The following is a 13263-nucleotide window of genomic DNA, read 5'->3' as shown; positions in this document are numbered from 1 at the left end:
GCACAAGTATTGTAAATACTCGGGACTGTATGGAAATGAAGTCATTACACACACACACACACACACACACACACACACACACACACACACACACACACAGTTACAGGTGTAATGTTGTTTAAAACGCTTGCCAAGGTTCGGAGTTTTGCTACATACAGTACATACTGTACATACTGTAGTCCTACATACATACATACATACATATATTCATATATACATACATGCATGTATGCATACATACTGTAGTCCTACATACAAATTCACCATCAGCAGCAGGCCAGCACCAGTATGGTTATCACAGGAAGATCTACGATAATTACTCCAAGCATATGTGGCGGTATTACAGTATCAACTGTAATGGACGACTGGTAGCATATACAGTAGGTTTACAACAGGGAGACGACACAGACCGTTTCATAACATGATGCAGCTACAGTGTTACAGTGGTGGATACACTGATCGAGACACGGTACGATGCGTGAAATACACTGGCACCACAAAGGTACACAGAGAGAGATGGAGAGACAAGTACGGTGCGTGAAATGCATTGTGTGGGAGTGAATGGGATGGGAGAGGATGGTGGCGATGGTGGTTGTGTGAGGGGCTAGGGAGGACGGGAAGGGTGTGGTATGGTGTGTGGGTGTGGTAGTGGGATGTGTGAGGGTGGTCGAGAATGGTAGTGGCTGTGTGAAGGATGCATGTGGGAGGGAAGCAGGAGGGAGGGACAGTGTGGTGTGGTGCAGTGGTAACATAACCATTACACCACATCACACGACAACGTACACACCACATCTCATCCCACACTAATTTCCACCTCAACACATCTCGAATTCCTGAACTCGGGGAAATTATCTTCTAAGCTGCTCGTCCTCTTCTCTGTGCAACAGCTTTATATTATTGCAGCCGTGACACAAGTATATCCTGCTGAGGGAAATCAGCTTTTTTATTGAAGGGATTAATAACACAGTACAATACGTAAATCTCTTCCTACAGTATATATTTTCTGAAGGTATAGTCATATAGTCTCATGGCCCGTACCCACCCCCATCCCACCGCCATTCCACCTCATCCCATCCATTTCTATATCCCCCACGGCTATTTCATTACCCCAGTCCCCCAGTACTTTCATTCTTGGGGGATAATTTATATAATCCTTCACTACACTCAAACTGCTGATCCTACAACACTCATTTTGACAGGGTGTACTTTTCTTCACCAGTCCCATCGCCCACCACACTTTCAGCCCATCCCACCCATTCCTTGGCTCACCTCTCCCACGTCTGTACCCTGCCTTTGATGGTTTTTAGGCGTAACATAAGCCATGCTGTCGACGAAATTGCTTGTTCATTTGATCTTTGCCACCAAGCTATTTTTATTCAGTATACTGTAAGGTGACATTTCCTACCAAGCGGATTAACTTTGTCGTGTTCAGAATAAAAATAAACAGCCCCCATCGCCTTATAGGGGGGCTGAAGTTACACAGTGATCTTAGGGCTTCCTGTTCTTGGAGGAGCTGCTTCATTCTTGGTTTTATATGGTTTATTACCCAACCCCGTCCCGAAGGGGTTCGGGGACTGGTATTATTTTCACTCGGCTTGTCTGTTTGTTTGCTTGTCTGTCTGTGTCTGTCTGTCTGCCTGTCTGACTGTCTGTCTGTCTGTTAACTTTACCCGAAAACTACTGGTGCAATTTTGACTAAAATTATAGGGACGATGGGTTATAACCTTCTGATTACCTGATTAAAATTTGGGCCAATTGGGCCAAGACCCAGGCTGTAGGTCCCCCCCCCAAAAAAAAAAAAAAGTAAAATGTTAAAAAAAAGTTTTTTCGCCATAAATCCTTTCAAATTCGTCATGTCGACATGAAGCCAAAACCTAAAGGTGCAGCTTTCAAATCTGCATCCTATAACATGTCTCATTACACCAGGGGGTCACCCGCCAGTTAGTGGTAGGGGGGTCAATGTCAGGTGGGTCGGGCCTATAATTTCAAATGGACATAAAATCGTCAATTTTCACCCGATTTATTCCAAATTTGATATGTGACATCTTTGACTAAATATCCTGTTGTGTTTATATGTCAGCACTAAAATGACTGCCAGGGACGGGTTTGCTGTGCCTTGGAGTTGCTTCTTATTTTCCATACGACCACCAGGTGATTTTCTGCTCAGGCGTGATATCTGACTGGAAGAGTTAGATATAACCTTTATTAGCTCTAACCTCTTCACAATAGGGTGTTCGCTTAAGTTAAATCAATTCGTCTGGCAGCAGCAAGAATAGAATAAAAACGAAGTCCTTGGGCTGAAGTGGCTTTACCTTGCACAAACATTAAACAAGGCACCAACGGCAACCTTACCCTGCCCACACACTTGACTGCCCTCACACACACACACACACACACACACACACACACACACACACACACACACACACACACACACACACTGCTGCCTTGGGGTCTGCTAAGTGAATCTGTGTACCTGTTGCCCAGCCAATGAAGTTACACCGACACCAGCACCACGACTGAAGCACACACTCCACTCTCCAACCTGACATACTGTACTTTCATGCCACTGGGCCAGGTAAGTTTGATTTGTCCAGTTCTGTTTCTGTTTTATCGTGTATCTCATTAAAAGTGTGTGTGTGTGTGTGTGTGTGTGTGTGTGTGTGTGTGTGTGTGTGTGTGTGTGTGTGTGTGTGTGTAATTCACAAGGTCGGTCAGGATCACTTGATGGTCGTGATCGTCAGCTTTTACCCTTCCGGAAGGGAGCTGAGAGCTCATATAGTCCGATCTAAGGGCAAGGCTGTGACCTTCACACACGCACACACCCATCCACTTGCTCAAGGGGGACAGTAACCACCCACTTCGTCAGTGAAACGTTTTGCAACCTGTCCTACATCCCGTGTGTGTGTGTGTGTGTGTGTGTGTGTGTGTGTGTGTGTGTGTGTGTGTGTGTGTGTGTGTGTGTGTGTGTGTGTGTGTGTGTGTCTGTGTGTGTGTGTGTGTGTGTGTGTATGTGTGCAAAAGAATGAAGGAACCAAAGCCAAAAACCTTGAAACAAATTCTTCTCCAATAAATAAATAAATATAAATATAAATAAGTAATCCAGGACGTACAAACATGAATCAATTAATCTTTTCCATGTGATGTCACGAGTCATGTGACTTTTGTTTACAGTGCCACATTGGACGGCAAATTGTCGGATGTCTAGAGAGATGGAATTGCTGAGTCCACGATGGTATTCCACTGTTGTGCCTTCGGCTGTAGGACAAGGCAGAAAACTGGAAGTGGGGTACACTTCTACCGATTTCTAGCCAATGAGGAAAGGCGACAAGAGTGGATAGCTGCCGCGAAGAGGGAGAAATGGCGCCGACGGCCTACTCCCGCCTCTGTAGCAAGCATTTCATGTCAGGTGAGCCGATGATTTGTGAGTAGATACGGGCATATTTACCATTCTTAGCAGCTGTAGGTGTCATGGGATATCCTAATTATGTTAATGTCACAGAGCACAAGGCCCACATGGTCATGTGTGTGCATGGGAAAAGAGAGGGAGGGTCCATGTCACAGGCCTTGTTTTGATATTATTCCAGAGTTTCACTCATACTAAATTGGACATAGCAGTGATGATCAAGAATGTTAGATCTGTAAGTAAAACCGATTAAATTACAGATTAGGTCATTCTTAAAGTTAGGTTGGGTTAGGTCAGGAGGCTAGGTTAGGTTAGGTTAGGTTAAAGCTTATATTTTTATATTTTCAGTGTTTTTCAGTGTGATTCATTTGACTCTGATATTTGTGTCATGGTAGATGATTTTAACACTAGTGCAGTGCAGAATATTGTTCAACACATCAGGATAAAACTGTTATATGCCACCGTGAGCCTGTGTGCTAAACAATGTTTCAATTATAGCTGAAGCATAATTACTAGTACTACTATTTATAATTTTTCATTTTATTTAGAAATGAATGTTGCTCCACAGAAAGCAAAACTGTCAATACATGCTCCGATTAAATAAACATTTTTCGTTTTTTTTTTTCATTCATTCATTGCCAGACGCCATGTATCCCAGACGGGGTGGCCAAGGGCTTAGAGTTAATTGTTTTACAGGGAGGGGCACTAATCCTCCACCAACCCCACTTGACACGTAGGGATGCCAACAGCATCTGGTGTTCCCAGGCGGTCACCCATCCAAGTACTAACCAGACCCAACGTTGCTTAACTTCGCTGATCGAACGGGAAGCGGTGTACTCAACGTGGTATGGCCGTTGGCAAACATTTTTCACTTTGTACAAAAACAATTTACTTACAAATAATAATGTACTTATACCAACAGCCTCCTATATTTATCTTTTACCAGGTACGTAGCTACTAAGAGTTTTTTTTTTTTTTGTTAATATAAAATAAAAAATAATTAAAACTACTGCATATTGTTGAATTCTTTTAGTTTTATGTTGTGGTACTCATCAGCATGAAATAAATGACCTTAATTTAAATTTTGTGCCAACATGTTATGTTTCAGTTGTAATGTAAAAGCTTCAAGAGTCATTTTGACAGTTTTCGAATATACTATCAATTAGCTATGCATTTTACATAAAACTACTTTAACCATACAGTACATAGGCTATGTGTATGTATCTAGGCCTATAATTACTGAACTTTCTAAAATAAGTAATTTTTTTGGTAAATTTCCAGAATTACACCCAACTCACCTTTAAAGTTTAAAATTTTCATCTTTTTATGTTTTATAGTGTGATTACCGGGCTAATGTATGGCCTGGCCTTCACTACAGGTGAAGGATATCTTAAAACGAACGAACGATAGTGTGATTAATTTGAATCTTATATTCATTTCTGCCGGAAATTACCTTTTTTTATTATTCCAAACCAAGCTAACCCAACCAACCTAACCTAACTTAGTACCGAACCTGAAGATTAAAGCACTCCAACAATTCCTTCAATCGGGTCCATACCACATCAGTAATGCCTGTATGCATTGCTACAAGAACATGATTTGTCAAATCATTGGTCACTTCATCTAGAACCTTGCTTACATCATCAACTCCAGCACCAGGTATGCAGAAACACCTTCTGTTATTTGATACTCCGCCACTTAATTCCACGAGCTGACCTTGGATGATGGTGTCTCCAGTCATCCTGACCTCAAAGGGTTCCTCTTCTAAGTCCGCAAGTATCTGAAATTGGCTGTACTGTACGTCATAACCAGTACAATTGTCCGCATCTTCACCTCCTTCACTCCACTCCACGCTGGTTGAAATTCCTGGTAAGTAACATTAGAAGCAGGAGTGGCAGAGTTAACAGAACTACTATTTAGACCGGTTCAGCAGGGTGCTGGAACTAGGACACTAGGATGGGTGGTGGTCTGAACACTGGTCAGCATCGTTAGTTACAAATTCTCAAGCGAATCTGATGTCTGCAAGTAAGATTTGCAACCTGGTTACTGGGCTCAGCTAACTTATCCTCCAGTTGACAGTTGACACTGTCTGATAACAGGAAAGACAGTGGGGCTAGGGGAAAAAAAATCATGCAAACTGTCCGAACAAAGTGGTACAGGAAATGGTGAGCATTTTGGAATGAAATGTGTAAAAACAAATGAAAATAATGTGGTACCTGTATGCACATAATTAGTTTGAATCAATTACCTGCCGCAATTGTTTGAAAACATTATCACTACTAGAATGATAAATCTTATGGTGGGATGTCAGACTTACCATACTGCTTATATTCTGGAAAAATAAATAAATGGATAAATAAATTTTTGTTGCAAGGCACGAAAGTCCAATTACTGACCAATACCTGTCAGAAAACATGGCCACATTTGGTGGAAAGAAAGAAAAAAAGTATGAGGGAGCAGCAACTACTGTACAAGACTGGTTAGTTGCTACTTGAGAATACAATAAACTGTTACTTGGATGAAGGTATGCTTATAATCTATTCAACAAAAATACAAAAACAAATTAAGCTCTCTGTAAAAAAGAAATTAAATTTGTGGGAACAATAATACAAAATCAAATTGTAGGCCACCTGCAAAAAACAGAGAATACTAGCTCCTGTAAAAGGTGCAGGATATGTTGAACTGGAAATCCTCAAGGAGCCATAAGACCACCTCTTAAAAAAAAAAAAAAAAAAAAAATTACCTTTGAACTGATTCAGTGACTTTATTGAGATGTACACATAATTACGTTTTCGTGTATGATTAGGATCCATCATTAAACTGGGAAAATCCGATTATATATGAGATGTGTTAGGTTATGCCGTGATAAGTTTAGTTAGGTTAGCAAACAACAGGTTAGGTTAGGATAAATTATGCTGAGTAAAGTTATGTGAATTTAGGTTAGGTTTGGATTAATCGGCATTGATAAGGGTAATTTCGTTCAAGAAATGGTGTTCTAAGATGGCATCCGTCTGCCTTTGGTGTCGTTGGGGATTGTAGCTAAATAAAGACGTGTTTAAAAAAAAGATATTCAAAGAATCACATGAAGGGTAAAAAAAAAAAAAAAAAAAAAAAGCAAAATAAGGTGGTCCCGTCTTCTTGAAGGTACGGTTGAATGTAAAACTACATTTGAAGAGAAACACATATCACAGAAATATGTGTATCTGTGGAGAGGGCGTTTATCATTAATTAGTGTTTCTTAAATTATATAAAAGCGACTATAACTGGATAAATTAAAACCATGTATTATGGCTGGTTTTGGCTGAGAACGATAATGACACCTGAAAGAACTTTGAAAGTTATATACTGTGCCCTGTAGCAGATCGGTCATATAACACTAATATTAATGTGAGAAAGCAGGTCAAACATGTTGGGATAGCACAACTACCTTTAGAGGGAAAACTCGATTTTCGGGTCAGATTTTTTCTTTTTCCCCAAAATTTGTGTGAAATGATTATGGCATACCGCATCTGGTCAGCGAGTTTGGCGGCCGTAGGAGCACATGTTTTTCCAGTGCCTTTTTTAAAACTTTAAGTGTCCATTAGGATGAAGCAGCCCTTTAATGTCCTATTCTGAACCACGTTGCATTTCGTTGTTATTTTGCATTTTAGGTCTTTTTTTTTTGGGAGTTTGTCATAATATTACTGTACGATACTCTTGGTACCACTCAGGCGATCAGTGGATGTACGGCGGTGGGAGTAACAACTAACAAGTAACAACTTTGATAAATTAAAAATCTGGGTTGCCAGGTCTACAGAAATTTTTGTATTTCTACAGATTTTTGGAAGGATCTACAGAAATACAGAATTTTGTGCTTAATCTACAGATATTTTGATATATTACAGAAATTCTCAAGAAATTTTACAAGCAATATGGAAAGGAATTCAATTTACAAATACCATAGAGAAATTTAGCATGGGCAAGAGGACAGGCCTTAAAGAAAGCGTATTGTATACAGTAGTTAACCCTTGAAACGTAAAGTTTTCTATGAAATATTGTATTTTCTCTAATTTCAAATTATGTCGCTTAAGCTATATTAGACTAGTACTTGCAGTATAACAATTAATATACTTATAAACTGCTTAATCTGTGAACTAATACGAAAATTTCAATATTAAATATATACATTTTTCTACTATCGAATGCGCCGGTGTGTACTGACATTTTTGTTTACATTCTGCGGGAGTCAGAAGCCGGTATGTCAGAGTTAGTTTCGGAAATTTGGACATATTTGGAATATATTAGTGGTGTTAGCGACTGTTCCTACGGTTATCTAATATAACAAGGTTATAGTTATTTGGCCTAGAAAGTTATGAGCTAAACGAAAAGTGAAAAAGGGGCTCGCTCTTTTAGCCCTTGTTTTCAGTACCGTATAAGTTTTCAGTTAGGTTCGTGTCTAACTTGACCCATAGTAACTGTGTGTTAACCCGCATTTTACGAATTTGAAATATGAAAATTCATACCATATTCTTAATTTAATAAAACTATTAATCTTAGATTATTCGTATGGAATTAATCATATTTTTTTTCTTTTAAATAAAGGCACATATAACTTCTAAGACTTATATTTGCATACCTTTTGTCAATATATGCGTGAAATTGTGATCTACAGAATTTTTTTCAAATCTCAAGAAATTTTATGGATGATTCTACAGATATTTTAGGGCCAGCACCTGGCAACACTGTCAGTGTGCTACTTTTATCGAAAGGTGGTGTATGCAAAGCTACGGCTCTCTGTGTCGGCTATCCTCCCGATATTGTTTACTGTTCCCCGGTTCAGACTGTGGAAATGCCTCCCCTAAGCAAGAAAAAACAGAGGCAGATTGAGAAGGGGAAGAGAGCAATGGAGAGAAGATGGGAAAAGAGCGAAAGTGAACCTCAACCATCAACTTCTCGTGACACCTGGCAGCCTCCTGCCACCATCACGCCACCAACGCTTGTTTCAACTGCTGCTACTCAACATCTGTTGATTCCACAACAACATCGTGCAAGTACAGATGCTAACGAGAGTAATGCCACCCTGACTGTGTCGTAAGTTGAAGTGTGAAGATTGTGGTGGTACATTGATTGTTGTAATTCATCATTGCAAACAAAGCAAACAGACTTCACTCTCACTGCCAAGTGCAACAACGACTGTCATGTAGGGAGTCTGCTCAGTGAACCCAGTAAACCTAAGAAGTAAAAGATTTAGTGTGGGAAATTTAGTACTGATGTACCACGCGCTAGCACATGGCTATGGATGGTGGGGTGGGGGAGTGGCGAGGACGGCCCCCAGTTGCTACACAGCATGTTACTTGAGGTGACCTGAACTAACTACTGATTGACCTCAACTGTAATCTGACCTCCCTGAGACTGTGCAACAGTCAGGTATGTAATAATTATTTTTTTATTGGTATTGTTACACTAGTATGCTGTTATACAGGATCCCAGAAGAGTAAAACAATGCCTTTTTCTCGAAATAATTTTCACATTCAAAATAACTGCTTGTAATTGACCATTTTTTTTTTTTATTATTATAATCATGAAACCAGTATCAATATTCACAGCTATCGGTGATCTTTAATTCTTTATATATATATATATATATATATATATATATATATATATATATATATATATATATATATATATATATATATATAAACGAATGTTTAGTGAGGCCGGCATGCCCAGGATATTTGGGGAAAGTGTAAACCATTTTTTTTTTCACTTGTACATTTCATATATACATGGGAATTGCTGCGAATCATCATTTAGGTGTCACCTGTCAGTGTGTCAAAGGAAATTGTTATAACTTCTAGCAGTTTTGAGCAGATACGATTTTTCAAGAAAAAAAAAAATCTTTTTCTGCACGGCATAAAGTAAGTCTGATTGTGGTGAAATTCTGGGCAGAATGGCAGTATATAGTCACACATTTGGTGTATTAAAAGTTTTGAAATCTGCGAAAAATTAAAGGCGGGAGGCGAAAATTCATTTTACCAGATGAAAAATGAGATTGCTTCCTTAGTGATGAGGAAATTTGCACTAGGAGTTGCAATGAATGACGTACCGGTACAAACAAAAACAAAACACTATCTATCTATCTATCTATCTATCTATCTATATATATATATATATATATATATATATATATATATACACACACACAGCAGTAAAAGAAGAGTACGTGGATTACACATTATCGCTCACCAGCTGCTCTCGCGAACATAACAGTACGCTTACGACCACGGTGTTAAGTTCTTAATCCCCTCGGATATTCCCTTCAGTCCCCTGCAGAATTGTGGTTTAGTATGAACTTGATTGGTAACTGGAAGATTTAGTAGACATGTAGATGAGGGATGCAACTAAGAGAATGGTTGTGTAAATAAAATGGCTCTCGTAAAGTTCTACAGGGCTTTGTATCATAGCTTTTACGACTTCCCAGTCCATGAACCTATACACTTTATAATCATTCCCATCGTTTTCCAAGACCACTTCAGAAATTGATCATCAGGCATTCGGTTAGACTTACAGTGCTGTGTCTGTGGTTGCAGTAACACCTTTAGGGACTTGGCTACTCAGAGATTCTACCCTAACTTTCTGCAGTTCTTCAGCTGCTCAAATCATGGGCAGTCTGGCACTCATGTGCACAGATAAGTGGCTTAGAGCCTACTGTAGAACTGGTTCTCGAACTGGGAGCCATGGCCCACAAGGGGACCACGGCAGGATATTAGGGGGAACATTTCGGGCTTGTGTAAGTGGTAAATAAGAGTGTATCTGCACCAAAACATTTTTTTTTTTTCGTCATTATTTGTGAGGGGCTTGAGAGAAAACTGAAGTGAGGCCACGAAGTGGGAAATGAATTGAAAAAGTTTGAGGCCCTTGACCTAGCCACATAGAAAGGTTGCTGACAGCACACAGTTGTGCCTACATAACTAATGTACTGGTGCCTGGCAGGTGTCGCAAAGAATATTGCTAATCCTTGATGGAGACATAGGACCACCTCCAAATAAATATTTTTATAAATCTACCTTTGAACTGATTCATTGATTTAATAAAGGTGTACTGAAGTGCGTGTTCGAGCATGAAGAGGATCCATTGATAAACATGGAAAATATGATTACGTAAGGGACAGGTTAGGTTAGGTTAGAATAAGTTTGGTTAGGTCAGCATAAAATAGGTTGCCTAAGGTTAGGACAAATGCTGTAAAGATGGGCTCAGTTACGAAAATTTAGTTTTGGTTTGAATAAATGAACACGGATAATGGTCATTTCGCTAAAAAATGCATTTCTAAGATGGCGTGCGTCTGTCTTCCCCCACCAGAAGATTGTGTCCGTCTGTAAGCAAACACAGCTTTTTAAAACATTTTCTACCATTCTTAAGAGAAATAAAAATAAATACTGAAACATGAAAACGCAATAGAGGAGTAGACTGCAGCACCAGTCGAGCAGGGCAGTACTCCCAAGGTGCAGGGAAAGCTGATGACAGGGAGAGCTGGAGCTCCCGTATCATCAGCCCTCGGGATTAGTTCCCAAGCATCCCCATTTGCTGAACTTTTTCAGTGTCACAGTAACACAGAGAGTAGGCCAGCATGGTCTCCAATACAAGTTTCTCTAACTATGAACACCAAACTACATGCACAGTACACACTACACTTCCTTTTCCAAAATTTAAAAAATGATCATGGCTTCGAAATATATATCCTCGGAGTCCCCGGGGAGGGAGGGCTGGACCATAAATGCTCCCACCTTCCGCCTCTCTCCCGGTGACGACTCGAGCTGCCTGGAACCACTGTCTGACCACTTCATTTCTGCAACATTCGTGGCCATTCCTCCAACTTTTGCTCCGTTGAGCACCACCTCTCCTCCTCTAAACCTCACCTTCTTTTCCTAAGACTCAGCTGTCTGAGGCAACTGACAGGAAACCCTTTTCTGTATCCTCCTACTTTCTCTATACTCATTTTAAAGCCAAAGGTGGCTGTTGTGTATATATACACAACGATTCATCGTGCTCTCATGTTCCTGAACTCGATTCTTCTGAATTCTTTACACTCTGGCTTCGGCTTTCCTGTCATTCTCTGACTAAATATATCTGCGATGTTTACTTATCCCCTAATTCTACTATCAAAAATTCTTCGATTTACTTCGACTGTGGAGCACATTTTATCCATTTCTCCTTTCTCAGAAATCTCCAGTCTAGGAGATTTCAATGTTCACCACCACCTTTGGCTCTCCTCTCCTTTCACTGATCCACCTGGTGAACAGCCCTACACTTTTTGTATCCTTAATGACCTACAGCAGCTTGTACAGCATCCCACCCGTATCCCTGACCGCCTTGGAGAAAGCTTCAACATACCTGATCTCTTCCTTACAACTAATCCTTTTGCTTACACTGTTAATCTTTTCTTTCCGTTGGGCTTCTCCGATCACAACCTCATCACCTCAACCTGTCCTATCGCTCCAGTATGGCATGTGGACCCTCCAAAGAAACGTCATCTGTGGCATTTTGGAGCTGCGGATTGGGAGGCCCTCAGGCAGTACTTCTTTGATTTTCCCTGGAATGATTATTTCTTCCATGGCCGAAAGTCATCTGAGTGTGCCTTGCGCATTGTGGAGGTTATTCTCGGGCATGGAAGCATGCATTCCTTTCTCATATCCTTTGACTAATGCAAGAAAGCCTTGGTTTAATCACGCTTGTTCTAATGCTGTCCACAACAAGGAGAGGGCCTGTAAAACGTACCGGAGCCAACCCACCTATGAATCACATCTTTTGTACGTTTCTGCTCGGAATCGTGCAAAGTCAATTCTTCACTCTGCTGAAAATAATTTCATCCATACTAAATGCTGTCAACTCTCCAACTCGAATTATTCTTGTTCCTTCTGGCACCTTGCCAAAAACCTTTCTAACAACTTTCCCTCATCATCCTTCCCTCCTCTTTTCTACTGTGATGGCTCTGTAGGTATTTCTTCTACTTATAAAGCAGATCTCTTCGCTCAGACTTTCTCCTCCAGTTCCACCTTAGATGATTCCGGTGATGTTCCTCCATCACTTCCCCCCTCTGACTTCCTCATGGCTGACATTAAAATTTCTTCAGCTGATGTATTTTCTGCCATCACTGGCCTCCATACTAACAAGGTATAAGGGCCTGATGGAGTCCCTCCTGTTGTTCTCAAGAACTGTGCTTCTGTGCTTATGCCCTGCATAGGCAAACTCTTTCGCCTTTGCGTATCAATTTGTACCTTTCCTTCTTGCTGGAAGTTTGCTTTCATTCAGCCAGTTCCAGACAAGGGTGACCATTCCCAACCCTCATATGGGCCTGATGGAGTCCCTCCTGTTGTTCTCAAGAACTGTGCTTCTGTGCTCACACCCTGCCTAGGCAAACTCTTTCGCCTTTGTCTATCAACTTGTACCTTTCCTTCTTGCCGGACGTTTGCTCTCATTCACCCAGTCCCAAAGAAGGGTGATCCTTCCCAACCCTCTAACTATCGTCCAATTGCTTTAACATCCTGTATCTCAAAAGTTTTCGAGGCTATTCTTAACAGAAAAATTTTAAAGCATCTTTCCTATCACAACCTTCTTTCTGGTCGTCAGTATGGGTTCCGTCAGGGACACTTCACTGGCAATCTTCTCACCAACCTTTCAGACTCCTGGTCATCCTCCTTTCAGGACTTTGGCGAAAGCTTTGCCATTGCACTTGACATCTCAAAGGCTTTCCCTCGAGTCTGGCATAAATCTTTAATTTCCAAACTTCCCTTTTACGGTTTCTATCCTTCTATCTGTGCCTTCATCCCTAGCTTCCTTTCTGGTCGTTCTATAGCCTCTGTTGTAGACGGCCATCG

The 13263-nt window shown here is 40.6% G+C and overlaps 1 non-coding gene across 1 annotated transcript; it reads right to left on the bottom strand.

The window, feature by feature from the left end:
* Window positions 1-4146: 4146 nt before the first annotated feature.
* Window positions 4147-4265, bottom strand: LOC145411989 (5S ribosomal RNA). The gene has a single exon (XR_013899501.1). It is a non-coding gene; the product is annotated as a 5S ribosomal RNA (ribosomal RNA).
* Window positions 4266-13263: the final 8998 nt, after the last annotated feature.

Source organism: Coenobita brevimanus, chromosome 91, assembly GCF_032717465.1.
Source record: "Coenobita brevimanus isolate Jiangsu-jjx chromosome 91, ASM3271746v2, whole genome shotgun sequence".
Taxonomy (NCBI): Eukaryota; Metazoa; Arthropoda; class Malacostraca; order Decapoda; family Coenobitidae; genus Coenobita; species Coenobita brevimanus.
Note: the sequence above shows the minus strand (reverse complement) of the source record. Positions and strands in the feature narration are given on the sequence as shown.